Source organism: Tursiops truncatus, chromosome 19 (genome assembly GCF_011762595.2).
Source record: "Tursiops truncatus isolate mTurTru1 chromosome 19, mTurTru1.mat.Y, whole genome shotgun sequence".
Lineage (NCBI taxonomy): Eukaryota > Metazoa > Chordata > Mammalia > Artiodactyla > Delphinidae > Tursiops > Tursiops truncatus.
The window spans coordinates 13,413,683-13,427,292 of NC_047052.1; the positions used below are offsets into that span (position 1 = coordinate 13,413,683).

Genomic DNA, 13,610 nt, shown 5'->3' on the forward strand with positions numbered 1-13,610 from the left:
CCATTTCACCTGCCTTCACTAATCAAGGTTTTTTTTTAAGATTTGCAGGTCCTCCAAGGGGCATGTAGCCTAAACAATAAGATGTTTGCCCGAGTTGTTTTCTAGGAACTTGGAGTCAGCTGCGTCTAGATCAAGCTGAGTCGGTTAAGGACTGGCTAGGACCACCCGCCCTCCAGCTGGGCATGTGAAATGTACCCTCAGTGACCTCTTGAACATGCAGAGCTTAGGCCTGTGCAGAACCATGCACCTTTCTCCAATCACCTTTCCCCAATGACCTTTCCCCATGCTCTCCTGTGCCTCAAACTGCCCTGCTTTGATATTTGTTATCCCATCAATACCCCCAAGCCCCTTGCCCTCGTGGACTTGAGGTTTGTTCTGAATCCTCTCTGGGCTGCCTTGCAAATAAACCCTCTCTTTGCTGCAAAGAAAAAAAAAAAAAGAAGACAAATGTCCCTGGATGTTTACTGTCAAACAAACAAACACCACACCACCACCACCAGAACTGGAAACAAAGTAAAAGTCCCTCAGGGGATATTATGCAGCCATTAAAAGGTTTGGAGGGGGAATTCCCTGGTGATCCAGTGGTTAGGGCTCAGTGTTTTCACTGCCAGGGGCCCAGGTGGGGGAACTAAGATCCTGAAAGACACATGGCACAGCCAAAAAAAAAAAAAAAAAAGCAAAAAAAAAAAAGATTTGAAGGGATTTTCCTGAAGAATTTTACTATTGAGTGAGAAAAGTAAGAAATAGAGACAGGTACTATTATGATCCCCTTTTGGCAAAGAAACTCCAAATAAAGCCAAACGACCCCAAACCCCACACTTGTATTCGGTGTATTTCTGTATAGATACATGAGCATGAAGAAGGTGGTGAAGGCTTCCCATCAGGGCTGCAGGTGAAGGAAGAGAAGAAGGAAAAAAAGAGAGGTTTTGGTGCAAATGAAAATATCTACAATAGTCAACCTTCCACCTCTCTGCTCTGATCCTGTTTATAGAGTAGGATAACTGATTGTGTGTTTGTTTCCGCAGGATAAAAAATTTAGAATACTGACTTGCAGATATGCCCACTGTGAAGTGGGGGAGAAAGCAAGTTATATGGATCTGGCGATTCCATTTTATTCATACAAACAAGCATACCTCCTCCGTATGTATATATGCGCTCATGTGTTGGTGTGAGCAAGGAGAAAGGTGTGGAAGGACAGGTGTTGGCAACTGACGTAAAGCCGGACACGTGAGGTAAAGTTGGGGCACATTACGTGCACCTGACATTTTATCTCCTACAGTTTTGGACGCTAGCAGTCTGAAATCAAGGGCCATGCTCCCTCTGAAGGCTGGATTCCTCCTTGTCTCTTCCTAGGTACACGCCTGTGTTTGGGTTTGAGGCCCACTGTAGGAAAGGTGGGGGGAGGGTAGGGGGAGAATGGGGGGTTGCTGGTAGAACCCGAGGCTGCCCACCACTGTGCTCCCTGTTGCGAGATGGACCCGACTCCCAGTCTATGGGCCACCAACTCTGGTAACAGACATTTCCGGAAGTTCTTGAGGAACCCTCCTTACTCAGCCTGGGTCCCCTTGTGAGGGACCTTTAGTGGCTTCTCATCATGTGTTAGGAAGGTTTTGAAGGCCCGCCCCTTCCCAGCCTCCCGTTCTCTCTGTGCCTCCCTCTCTCTTGCCCACCTGCTCTGTGACCAGGCCTCCCCACCAGTGTCAGCTGCTCCAGGCTAGGCTTGTAGCTTTTTGTCTTGTGTGCCAACCCCTGGCACACGGGAGAGGCTCGGGTCACAAATGCATGTAGAACAGACTTTAACTTTGACTCTTTTAACAAGTTTCACGTTCTCATACAGGTGGCATGGGCAAGAGTAGGGGTCGTGGTGGAACCAGGGAGGGTCCTGGGCCAGACTGGTGTGTGTGATGAGAGTGGAAGCTGGCGACTCTCCCCTGGCCCCAGACCTCCCCATTCCAAGTGGCTTGGGGACAGGGGACTGCGTCTGATTCCCCTTTAGCTGCGATATATGCATGTTAGAAAAGACAGACCAGGCCTCCACTGCGGGCCTCCTTGCATTAATTAGTTAACACGGTGATTGAATTCGCCTCATGATAGGCACTAAGCTAGGAATTCAGTGGGGCTTATGTTCCAGTGGGGATGGGGGTGGGGATGGATGCGAAACTACTGATGCATGTTTAATTACAATTGCAGTAGCTGTTATAAACCACAGGCCTCATTGCTCTTGGAAGGTGTAACAGAGCAAGTTTGATGATGAGCCAGAACAGAGCCTGTGTGCCAGGGCCTGTGTCCTTGCCAGCAGCCTTGTTAGAGCAGGGCTTGAACCCAAACTCAACAAGTGTGAAGCCAAACATTTGCGGGAAGTTGGGCCTTGTGTGACCAAGACGCTCCCCACAGCGGGGACCTCTGCAAACAGCCCCATTTCCCCTCCACCACTCCTCCCTCTCAACTCAGCTTGAAGAGGAGTTTCTCAAGCTCCATTTTTCAGGTGGGTAAAGTGAGGCCTAGAGAAGCAACCGATTTGCTCTACTAGGTCCCAAATCAGTAAGGAGAAGCCAAAGCCAGGCTTCTCGGCACCGTGCTCAGCCTGCCCAAGTCCTCACAGTCTGTCCTCTGTGAGCCAAAAAATGAGAAACAAAGCTGCTCTGTTCACCGAGATTTCTATTTTCTCCATTGTTCTCCACTAGGGACATTCCTGAATTGGTAAAGAAGGGACTGGCGCAGCCCGAGTCCTGGCAGTTGATTGGCTATGCTGTCCCTAAACCAGAATTGAAAAGTCTGGAGACAGAGAGAATTAGGAGAAGTCTGAGACTCTGAGGACCTCCCAGCCAGAGCTGAGACAGTGAATAGATGTTCAGGACACTGTGATCAGGTCAAAGGAAGAGGGTGGGGAGGGGGCATGGGGGGAGTACAGAGGGACAGCCCCCTTGGAGAGGGGGCAGCTGGAGCAATCAGGGGACTGGCTACCTTATGTGGGTCAGGGGCAGCATGTGAGAGGGTCTGGGAGGGTATGGGTGTGGGGGAGGGGAGGTGGGAAGGAGGGCGAATTAGGCTGGCAGGGGTAGGAGGAAGGGCATTCTGCTCAGGGAACAGCAGGAGCAAAGGGATTGAGGCCGGTCAGTCATCGTGGGGTGGAAGGGGTGGGCTGCAGGGGTGAGAGCCTGACCCCCTGGTGATCCTGGCTCCATGGAGCAAAGGATCATGAGAGACTTGTCCTGTGAGAGGGGAAGGCTGTCGGTCCTATGGGAGGAGGACTGTTCCAGACATCCCTTAGGCTGAGAAAAGCAGAGAACCCTCCTCTTTCCCCTCAAATGCACATGTCCACTTACATGCAATATTTTTTTAGCTACTTTTACTTTTTCTTACTGTGGTAAAATATACATAACATACCATTTTAAATATTTTTAAGTGTACAATTCAGTGATGTTAAGCACATTTACAATGTTATGTAACCATTATCCCTATTTCCAGAACTTTTTTTTAAAGAACATTTATTATTTATTTATTTTTGGCTGCGTTGGGTCTTCGTTGCTGCACGCGGGCTTTCTCTAGTTGCGGGGAGCCGGGGCTACTCTTCGTTGCAGTGCACCGGCTTCCATTGCGGTGGCTTCTCCTGTTGCGCTGCGCGGGCTTCCGGGCTTCCGTAGTCGTGGCTCGTGGGCTCTAGAGCGCAGACTCAGTACTTGTGACGTGCGGGCTCTAGAGCGCAGACTCAGTAGTTGTGGCGCACCGGCTTATTTGCTCCGCGGCATGTGTGATCTTCCCGGACCAGGCCTCGAACCCGCGTCCCCCACATTGGCAGGCGGATTCTTAACCACGGTGCCACCAGGAAAGCCCGAGAAATTCGGTAGATTTTTTTATGTTGATCTTGTGTCCTGCAACCTTGCTGAGCTCGTTTATTAGCTCATCTTGTTCCCAATTTTAGGGGGAGAACATCCAATCGTTCACCGTGTAAGTTTCTCATAGATGCCCTCTTTCTGGTTGAGGAAATTCCCTTCTATTCATAATTTGCTGAGAGTTTCCTTGAGAGTGGATGTTGGATTTTGTCAAAGGGACAAAATCTACTGCATCTGCTGAGGTGATCATAGGTTTTTCTTTTTTAGTTTGCTAACATGGGGAATTCACAATGCTTGATTTTCAAATGTGAAACTAACCCTTCGTTCTTGGTACTGCATGTGCGATTAGTATAGGACGTGGGAATCCAGGTTCCTCCAGAGCATCCCGGGGACTGTCCTCCACGTAAACTGGGTTTAGTGCCCAGTCATCCGGGGAGAAGGCGGGAGGGGACAGAGGGCAAGGGTGGGGACAGCACGTACCGCCAGATACAGCTGCCTGCGTCTGCCGCGTCAGGTGAGCCGCCCCAGCTGAGCCAGGGGCCAACCTGGGACCCAGCGGCAGCTCCCCACAGCCTGTGTGCTCGTGGGGTGAGGCGGTCCCTGCTCTCAGGCTCTCTTGCAGGGTCTCAACGCTCAGCCCTTGCATCTCCTGGAGCTCGTTCTCTGCATCTGCGAAACGGAGCTGGTGGTGGCTGGGCAGCCAGAGCACACGCACTGACCCAGGAGGCCGCAAGCTGCGGCCAGTCTGCGCGCCCCACGAAGGGTTCCTGAGTGCAGCGGAGACCGCCCACCAGGCCACACGCGCGCCGGCAGTTCCCTTCTGTGTGCAATGAAGGTAATGATCCTTCCTTCCAGGACTGCTCTCTTCAGTGAACCCATGGTGCCAAACCACTTAAATAAACCAGATAAAAGTGGCCGATGGACTATGTTCGAAGCCGATGCCCCCCACTCACTAGCCGTGTCTTTCCATCAATGGCTGAATCTCTCAGCCTTAGTCTCCTCACTTGTAAAATGGAGATAATGATACCAAGAGGTGTGGGTACCGATGATAATTCGGTGTCACCAGGCAGATGAGCAAGCGCCTGGCACAGTGCCTGGCACGTGGGAAATGCTGGGTAACATGTGGGGCATCTCAGGTGCCCAGAGCCGGTGCGGCTGCGGTGGAGACTCTTCTGGAGCTGGAGGAGCCACAGAAGCAGCCAGGGGCAGGAATGCACCCTGCCCTGGTTTAAGCGTGCAGTGATGTGCATTTGCGGCGCCGCTGTGCCACCGGCTGGTGCTCTCAGCAGCCCTGCCAGGCTGGCATGATCCTTGTGCCCCATTCAGGTACCAGCGGGGAAGGAGAGGCTCAGAGCTAGAGCTAGAATTGGAATCCAGACGCCCTTGGTCGTTTTGAGGCGTTTGTGCCTTTCTAAAAGGTGAAGGATCTCCCCAGGGTTGGTGCTAACTCTGGTCCTACGTTGAAGGGTAGTTGAGAGAGGGAGCTGGGAGAGGAGAAGGGAATCAAGTAGCCAAAGAAACTCTTGGTGTATTCTGTCCTTCCCCATCCTGGCCTTGGGCGGGGTTTTTCCTCCAGCTTCTTGGGCTGAGGGTTTAGCTGACCTAGTTCTCCTTCTCTATTGGCATTTCAGCATCTGGCCCAAATGTCCTACTCATTCACTCAGATATTGTTCATCAGATGTTATTGTCTTCTGTGTGCATAGGCTCTGGGGACACGGTGATGAGGTCAGAACAAGGCTCTGGAGGCCCTTCTTACAAGATAACATACAAGTGAACACAGCCAAGATAAATGCAGAAGTGCCGCAGGGAGTGTGACAGGGAATGACCTGGGCAGGTCAGAGAAGCCTCTCTACGCAGGTGATGTTTGAGTTGACAAGAAAGAGGCAGCTGGGCAGAAATCTGGGGTGGGACGTTCTAGACAGAGATAACAGACATAGTCCTTAAGGAGGAGTCGGTTTGATGTGTAGCTGAAGATCAGTGTCTGCTTGGACAGTGGGTGGAGTTGAGGGAGGGGTCACCTTGCAGTGTGTGTGGGAAGTCACGGGGAGCAGTGAGGACTTATTCTAAGTGCAGATTCCAGGATTCTTCTGAAAATGAAAAAAATGCTTGTATTCTTTTCTCACCTTCTGTCTTTTGTGATTTGGGGGGCCTCTTGTTTGGAAACATATTTGAGGGACTCTCAGAACTGGAAGGAAGTATTTGTGCCCACCAGATCCCCTTTAGCCACTGTTGTACCTATTTCCGGGCTGTCACGAACAGCAGACACCATGTCATTCTCTAAGTCACCTTGCCAGAGTTACTTGGTGGGGTCACACACCCTGGGGCAGGGGAGACCACTGACTAGTCAGGGGTATGAAAACCCAGCCGCCTTGCCCCAGGGTGGGAGGACTCTGGTGTTATTTATTTAATTATTTATTTTTAATAAATTTATTTATTTTTGGTTGCGTTGGGTCTTCGTTGCTGTGCGCAGGCCTTCTGTAGTTGTGATGAGCGGGGGCTACTCTTCGTTGTGGTGCGCAGGCTTCTCATTGTGGTGACTTCTCTTGTTGCGGAACACGGGCTCTAGGCGTGCGGGCTTCAATAGTTGTGGCGCACGGGCTCAGTAGTTGTGGCTCACGGGCTCTAGAGCGCAGGCTCACTAGTTGTGGCACACAGGCTTAGTTGCTCCGCGGAATGTGAGATCTTCCATGACCAGGGCTTGAACCTGTGTCCCCTGCATTGGCAGGCGGATTCTTAACCACTGCGCCACCAGGGAAGTCCTCTGGTGTTATTTAAGAATGCTTTAGCACCCCTAAGACCTGCCCTTCCCTATCCTCTCCCCTCACTCCTTCACCTGAAAGTTTTCTCTGGCAAGCTCTCCCTCAATAACTCATATAAAAGCAAACCCTGTCCCAGGCTCTGCTTCTGGGGAAACCAAGCTTAGACAGGCCATTAGAGACCATGTGTTTTATGGATTAGAAAGTGAGCTTCTAGGTTTAGAAACTTCCAGCTCTGAAAGTCCCTAAAACTGTGTGATTTACTCAATCATGCAACAGGTTAGTGGCAGGGCCAGGCCCAGGAACTATCCAACAGCCAGAAGGCATCAGGGGTATGGGGTGAGGCCTGCTGGTGAATGTGGTGCAGAGCCAATGTCGCAGCTGTGGTTTACCAGCAGCTGTGCTCCCAGATGAAGCTTCATCTCAGGTAAGACCCCCTCTGCATGAATTGCTCCAGAGACTTTATGTCCAGAATTCCACCCATTTCCTCCTGTATTAGAGTAGTTCACACTAAAGTGTGAAAGATTGGCAGCTCACAGACAATGCATCCTGAAAAGAAGTTGCTTGTTAACCTCAATAAGTCTGTAATTCGATGGACTTTTTACCAGGGTGGTAAAGTGAGTTGGAAGAATGCATACAGTGCAATTCTGTAGGGTTTTGAGGGCGTGAGGGAGCCATATATCAGGAAATTCCTCAGCTTTCCCAAGGATCAGCTTCCCCACCCCCATTTCTGCTTCTCCTCACCCTCTTTTCCCCACAGTCAGATACGTTGAGAAGTGCTGGTGTCTTCCTCAGGTTTCAACAGCAGTGCCTGTCAAAGCTGCGAGTCACTGGAGGGGAAAGTGACTCAGCTAAAGAAATAATTTGGCCAAAAGTGCATTTTTGTAAAGAACAGACTGGTGATTTGAGCTAAGCTCCCCGGTAAGTGACTGATTTCTCAGAAGCACAGAGGACTGTTTATGATTTAGTAAATTTCCACACCATTTTCTTAAGGGCTGGCATCACTTGCTGGCTCAGGCAGGTTTGTGATATAGGTCTGGGTACGGCAGGGAAGGCACTCCTGAGGAGTGGCAGCCTCCCTGGACGGGGTTTCACCTGGACGGTGTTTCACCTTACCGTCCAAGTGGCCTTGGACAAGTCATTTACTTTTTGCCTGGCACAGCTTCCTCATCTAAACAAATGGAGCTGGATATTCCAGAGCCTTGGTCCTCAAAGTGTAGTCTGCAGACCAGGAGCATCTACAACACCTAGGAGCTTGTTAGAAATTCAGAGTCCTGGGTCCCACCCCAGACCTTATGAATTGTATTTTAACAAGATTCCCAAGCCATTCATATACACATCACAGTTTGAGGAGCCCTGCTCTGGACAAGACCACTCAAATGTAGTCCTTAAACCAGCTGCATCAGTATCACCCAAGCTTGTTAGAAATGTCAGTTCCTGAGCTCCAGACCTACTGAATCACATCTCTGAGGGTCGGCCCTAAAAGCCTGTGTGCTAACAGCCTCTCCAGGTGACTTTTAAGCACGCTGACCTTTGAGAAGCACCCTCAGTCAAGTAACATTTATTCTAGCAGAGGCTTGGCTGTAGAGCAGCTGTTGTATACAGAACTTGTTCGGTGCTGCTCTGCGGTTCTGGAAGCGCTCACATTGCACTCCACAGCAATTCTGGGATGTTCTTTTATCTTTATCTTGCTTTGCCAAAGAGAAAACTGAAGTTCAAGGGAGGTTAAGTGAGTTGCCCAAGATCTTTCTATCTCACAATGTCTTGCATAGCATTATTGACATAAGATGTTTCTGGCAAAATCAGCTGTTACAGGGTAATAAAACTCCTCATAAATATTTAAGATTACCTGTTGATAAATGACAGAGGCTCTTGGAACATGAGCTGGGATAGATTTTGTGGGTCTTGATCAAGGCTTAGGAGCTCATGAACTGCAGCTCTTCTTTTACAGTTTCTTGTTTTGATTAGATAATATGTTCACATGGTTTAAACATCATATAATAAAGGACTATAGTCAAAGTTTTTCTTTAACTCTTGTTCCATAACCACCCAGTACCTTCCTCCTCAGGTTAACTGTTTTTGTTTTTTTTAATTAATTAAATTTATTTATTTTGGCTGTGCCGGGTCTTAGTTGCGGCACACGGGCTCTTCATTGCGCCATGAGGGATCTTTTGTTGTAGCATGCGGACTTCTTAGTTGCAGCACACATGCAGGATCTAGGTCCCCGACCAGGGATCGAACACAGGCCCCCTGCATAGGGAGCGCAGAATCTTACGCACTGGACCACCAGGGAAGTCCCCCACAGGTAACTGTTTTTAGTTTATTGGATTTAACCTAATTAAAGCTGATCCTTGACAAAGCTGTGGAATCTCCTGATATATGGTTACCCTCATGACCCCCAAAATCTCTGAACTTGCAGTATATGCATTTTTCCAATTCACTTTATCATCCTGACAAAAAGTCCATCAAATTACACATTTACTTGGGTTAACAAGCATCTTCTTTTAATGATGCACCATCTCTAAGAGGTTCTGAGCTGCCACTCTCTCACACTTTAGTGTGAATTATTCTAATACAGCATTTCTTTATACAAATACAAGCATATACAAATATGTATTCTATATAACATATATTAACTATATATAATAGCATATATCACATATATTTAATGCTTTGTCACCTCTGCCGACACAAGTTACAAACTAGAATACATGGTGCTGTTCTGTGCCTTGCTTGTTTCACTGAATATATTACACAATTCTATTGTGTGATAACAGTTGTTTCCATTCTGTTATCACAGACATTGCTTGTATAGGTGGCATTTTACCAGTGCTTATTATATGTGCAGGATAAATTCCCAGAAATGAGATTGCTAGGTATCTGTATTTGTAATTTCAAGAGATATTGCCAACTTGCCCTCCTTAAGTTAGTACCAATATGCACCTCCACCAGCTTTGGATGAGAAGTTACTGTTTTCTCACCTCTTTGTCAGCTCGTTAAATTGTCATATCATTAGATTTTTACCAATCTGGTAGGTGAAAAACAGTGACTCAATTGAATCTTCATTTAAATTTGTAATGAAAGTTTTAAACTTAGAATATGTGTTTACGGGCCATTTCTATTTCTTTTTCTATGACTCTCTTACTATTAGTATTCTGCTTATTTTAAAAATTGGATTGTAGGGACTTCCCTGGCAGTCCAGTGGTTAAGACTTCGCCTTCCAATGCAGGGGGTGTGGGTTCTATGCCTGGTCGGGGAGGTAAGATCCCACATGCCTGGAGGCCAAAGAACCAAAACATAAAACAGAGGCAATATTGTAACAAATTCAATAAAGACTTTGGAAATGGTCCACATCAAAAAAAAAATCTTAAAAAAAATTGTATGGTTGCCTTTTTCTTTATTTCTAGGAACTGATTATCTATTAGGGAAGGTTGGCCTTTTGCCTTTGATAAAAGTCGTGTCTAATTTAGTGTTTCTCTTTTATTTTGTTGATGGTTGGTTGGTTTTGTTTGCATGCGTTTTTATTTTTTGCCGTCAAATTTATCAGTCATTTCTTTTAGGGCTTCTGAATGTTGAATCATAGGTACAAAGGTCTGCCCCACTTCAAGATAACATGTTATTTATTTTCTTCTATTATTTTACATCCAAATTTTGATCCATTTGGAATTTATCCTGAGGTATGCTGTAAGGTATAGATCCAACTTTTTTTTTTTCAGATGGCTATCTTTTCTCTGCTGAATTGAAAAGCTACTTTTATCGTAAGCTGTTTATCATAAGCCTTTTTTCTCATACATATGTGGGTCTGTTTCAGAACTTGCTCCTCTTTTCCATTGGTTTCTCTGTTTACTCATGTTCATTCATGCTCATGGTTTTGCTTGCTACGGTTTACAATATTTAAAAATATCTTTTGGTGTATTGAAGGGCTGCCCCTTATTTTTAGATCTCTTTCAGGCTACTCTTGCTTATTTGTTTTTCTATTTGAACTTTGTAATCTGGTATGTAATTACACACACACGTGTTGGTGTTTTTACTGGAATTGCTTTAATGAAAACTGAAGTATAACACACATACAGGAAAGGGAACAACTTGTAAGTATACGGCTTGATAAATTATCATATAGTAAACTGAACTATTACCCAGATCTGGAACTGGAGCAGTACCAGCATGGAGAAGCCCCCCTCTGGTCCCCAGGCTGTTATTACTACATCGCCCTCTTCCAAAAGGTAATTATCGTCCTCATTTCTTATGTCATAGATTAGTTTTGATGTTTTTTTAAAACTTTATATAACTGGATTCTTTTGTATTTGGCTTCTTTTGCTCAACATTATATTTGTGAGGTTTTCTAAGTCTGTCCTCCTGCTGATGGACAATTAAGTTGTTCCCAGTTTTTGGCTATCATGAATAATGCTGCCATGAACATTGTAACACATGGCTTTTGGTGCCCCTATATATATTTCTGCTGGATATTTACTTACGAGAGAACTTATACATGGGATATGCATATGTTCAACTACAGAAAATACTGCCAAACTGTGTTCCAAATAGATATGTAACCACTTACCCTCCTTCCAGTGGTATCTGAGAATTCCAGTTATTCCTAGTTCCTGCAACAATTGGTTTTGTTGGTCATTTGGATTTTACTTACTCTGGTGTGTGTGTAGTGGTAATTAATTGTGGTTTTAATTTTCACTTCTGTAATGACTAATGAGGTTAAGCACTTTAAAATATGTATTTGTTGGCTATTTAAATATTCTCTTTCGTGAAATGTATTGGGATTGCTTCAAACTTATACATTAACTTCAGAGAATGGACATATTGATGATGTTGGATGTTCCTATCCAGGAACATGGTATGTCTTTCCATTTGTTTAAATCTTCTGTGTCCTTTAGTATTGTTTGCAGTGCTTTGGTATGGATCTTGCACATTTTTTGATAGGTTTATTCCTAGATATTTTATGTTTTTTATGGAGTCTTTTCTAACTGGCTATTGTTTGTAGTAGTTTCTTAATTGATTCTTTTAGCTGTTCTAGGCTTATAATCATTTCATCTATAAATAGAAATGTTTCCAATTCCAATTCCTCCTATGCAGTTCTTTAGCTTTGTTTTTTTAATTGAGATATAATTGACATATACATTGTATTAGTTTTGGGTGTACAAAATGATGATTCCATATATGTATATGTGTGAAATGATTACCACAATAAGTTTGGTTAACATTCGTCACCACAAGTAGTTATAATTTTTTTCGTATAATGAGAACTTTTAAGATTTGCTCCTTTAGTAACTTTCAAATATACAATACAGTATTGTTTTAATTTCTTTCTTTTTTTTTTTTTTTTTTTCGGTACGCGGGCCTCTCACTGTTGTGGCCTCTCCCGTTGCGGAGCACAGCCTCAGCAACCATGGCTCACGGGCCCAGCCGCTCTGCGGCATGTGGGATTCCCAAACCGGGGCACGAACCCGTGTCCCCTCCATCGGCAGGCAGACTCTGAACCACTGTGCCACCAGGGAAGCCCTAGTATTGTTAACTATAGTCACCGTGCTGTACATTATATTCCCTTATCCAATTATTTTATCTCTCATTTCTTTAGCTTATCTAACTGCACTGGCTAGTACCTTCTGTACAGTGATAGTGTGCACATGTGTGTTATATCTGACTTTAGTGGGAATGCGTCTGGTGTTTTCTAGTTAAGCAAAATGCTGGCTTTTGACTGAGATTTATATATTTTATCTTATTAAGGAATTATCCATTGATTCCTACTTTGGGATTTTTTATCAGCAAAGTGTGTTTTTTTGGTCAAATTTTGTCAAATGCTTATTCAACATTTATGGATTTCCTGGGATCTATCATTATGTTATACTATATTAAGAAGTTTCTGGCAGTTCCCTGGTGGACTAGTGGTTAAGATTCTGGGCTTTCACGGCTGTGGCCTGGGTTCAGTCCCTGGACAGGGAACTAAGATCCTGTGAGCCGTGCAGTACAGCCAAAAAAAAAAGAAGTTTTTTAATATTGAACCATCCCTGTATTCCTGCAGTAAATTCCCCTTGGTCTTTTCTTTCTTTCTTTTTTTGGCCACGCTGCATGGCTTGCAGGATATTACTTCCCTGACTAGGGATTGAACCTGGGCCACCGAAGTGAAAGTACCAAGTCCTAACCTCTGGACCGCCAGGGAATTCCCTCCCTTTGGTTTTTTAATGTGCTGTGCCACCCTACTGGAGACGGTTCTTTGACTGAGCCAACAGCTACTGTGGACTCCTCTGGAGAGGGTCTAGGGACATGTACAGAGTCAGTACATATGGGCTGAAGTGTCCTTTCCTAAAGTGAGGAACCATTGGTTTGATTCTTTTTTAGCAAACCCAACTCCAAACTCCTTCCTGGTGTAATGGACAACAGAAACTGGGGTTTTGGGAATCCCCGGTGGTCCAGTGTTTAGGACTCTTTGCTTTCACTGCCGTGGGTCTGGGTTCAATCCCTGGCCAGGAAACTAGGATCCCACAAGCCATGTGGTGCAGCCAAAAGAAAAAACAAAAAAAACCCCCGACAACTGGGGTTTTCCATCCAGTTGGGAAAAAATGCATGTTTCTGATCTTAGCCTTTTTTTTCAGTTTCGCTCTGTTGTCCTTTGGTTAACTTTCATCTCAAAACAAAACAAAACATTCTAAAACCCAAAAAACAAAATTAAACAACCTTAATCCTGTTACACTCAGTTTTTGTTTATATAATGTTTTGGAGGATGTCCCAGTAGGCTTTGGGACTCACTACTCTATTGTTTCTCAAGAAGGGAAAAAAGTTGAAGGAGTCTGGATATGTAACAAACCTCTGGGTTCTCAGTCACTGGGGAATCCAGTGCCCAATCCAAAGAAGAGGCATCCACTTGGCAGTGCAGCCAGTGGTTAAGACTTCCAGGCCAATTTGTCTGGGCTCAAATCCCTCCTCTGTGTACTGCTTTGTGACCTCAGACAAGTTATATCACCTCTCTGGTCCTCAGTGCCCTCATTGAAAATGAAAGATAATAATGGTC

General features: G+C 45.6%; 1 protein-coding gene across 4 annotated transcripts in view; it reads left to right on the top strand.

Moving 5' to 3' along the window:
- The first annotated feature begins 3,036 nt into the window (after positions 1 to 3,036).
- Positions 3,037 to 13,610, top strand: part of IL34 (interleukin 34) — a 33,591-nt gene continuing 23,017 nt past the window's right edge. The window contains exon 1 of one of the 4 annotated variants that reach the window (XM_033844013.2): positions 3,037 to 4,668. The gene's annotated coding sequence lies outside the window, so the exon portion shown is untranslated. The remainder of the gene's footprint in view (positions 4,669 to 13,610) is intronic. The other 3 variants (XM_033844011.2, XM_033844015.2, XM_033844014.2) reach the window with 3 other exon arrangements.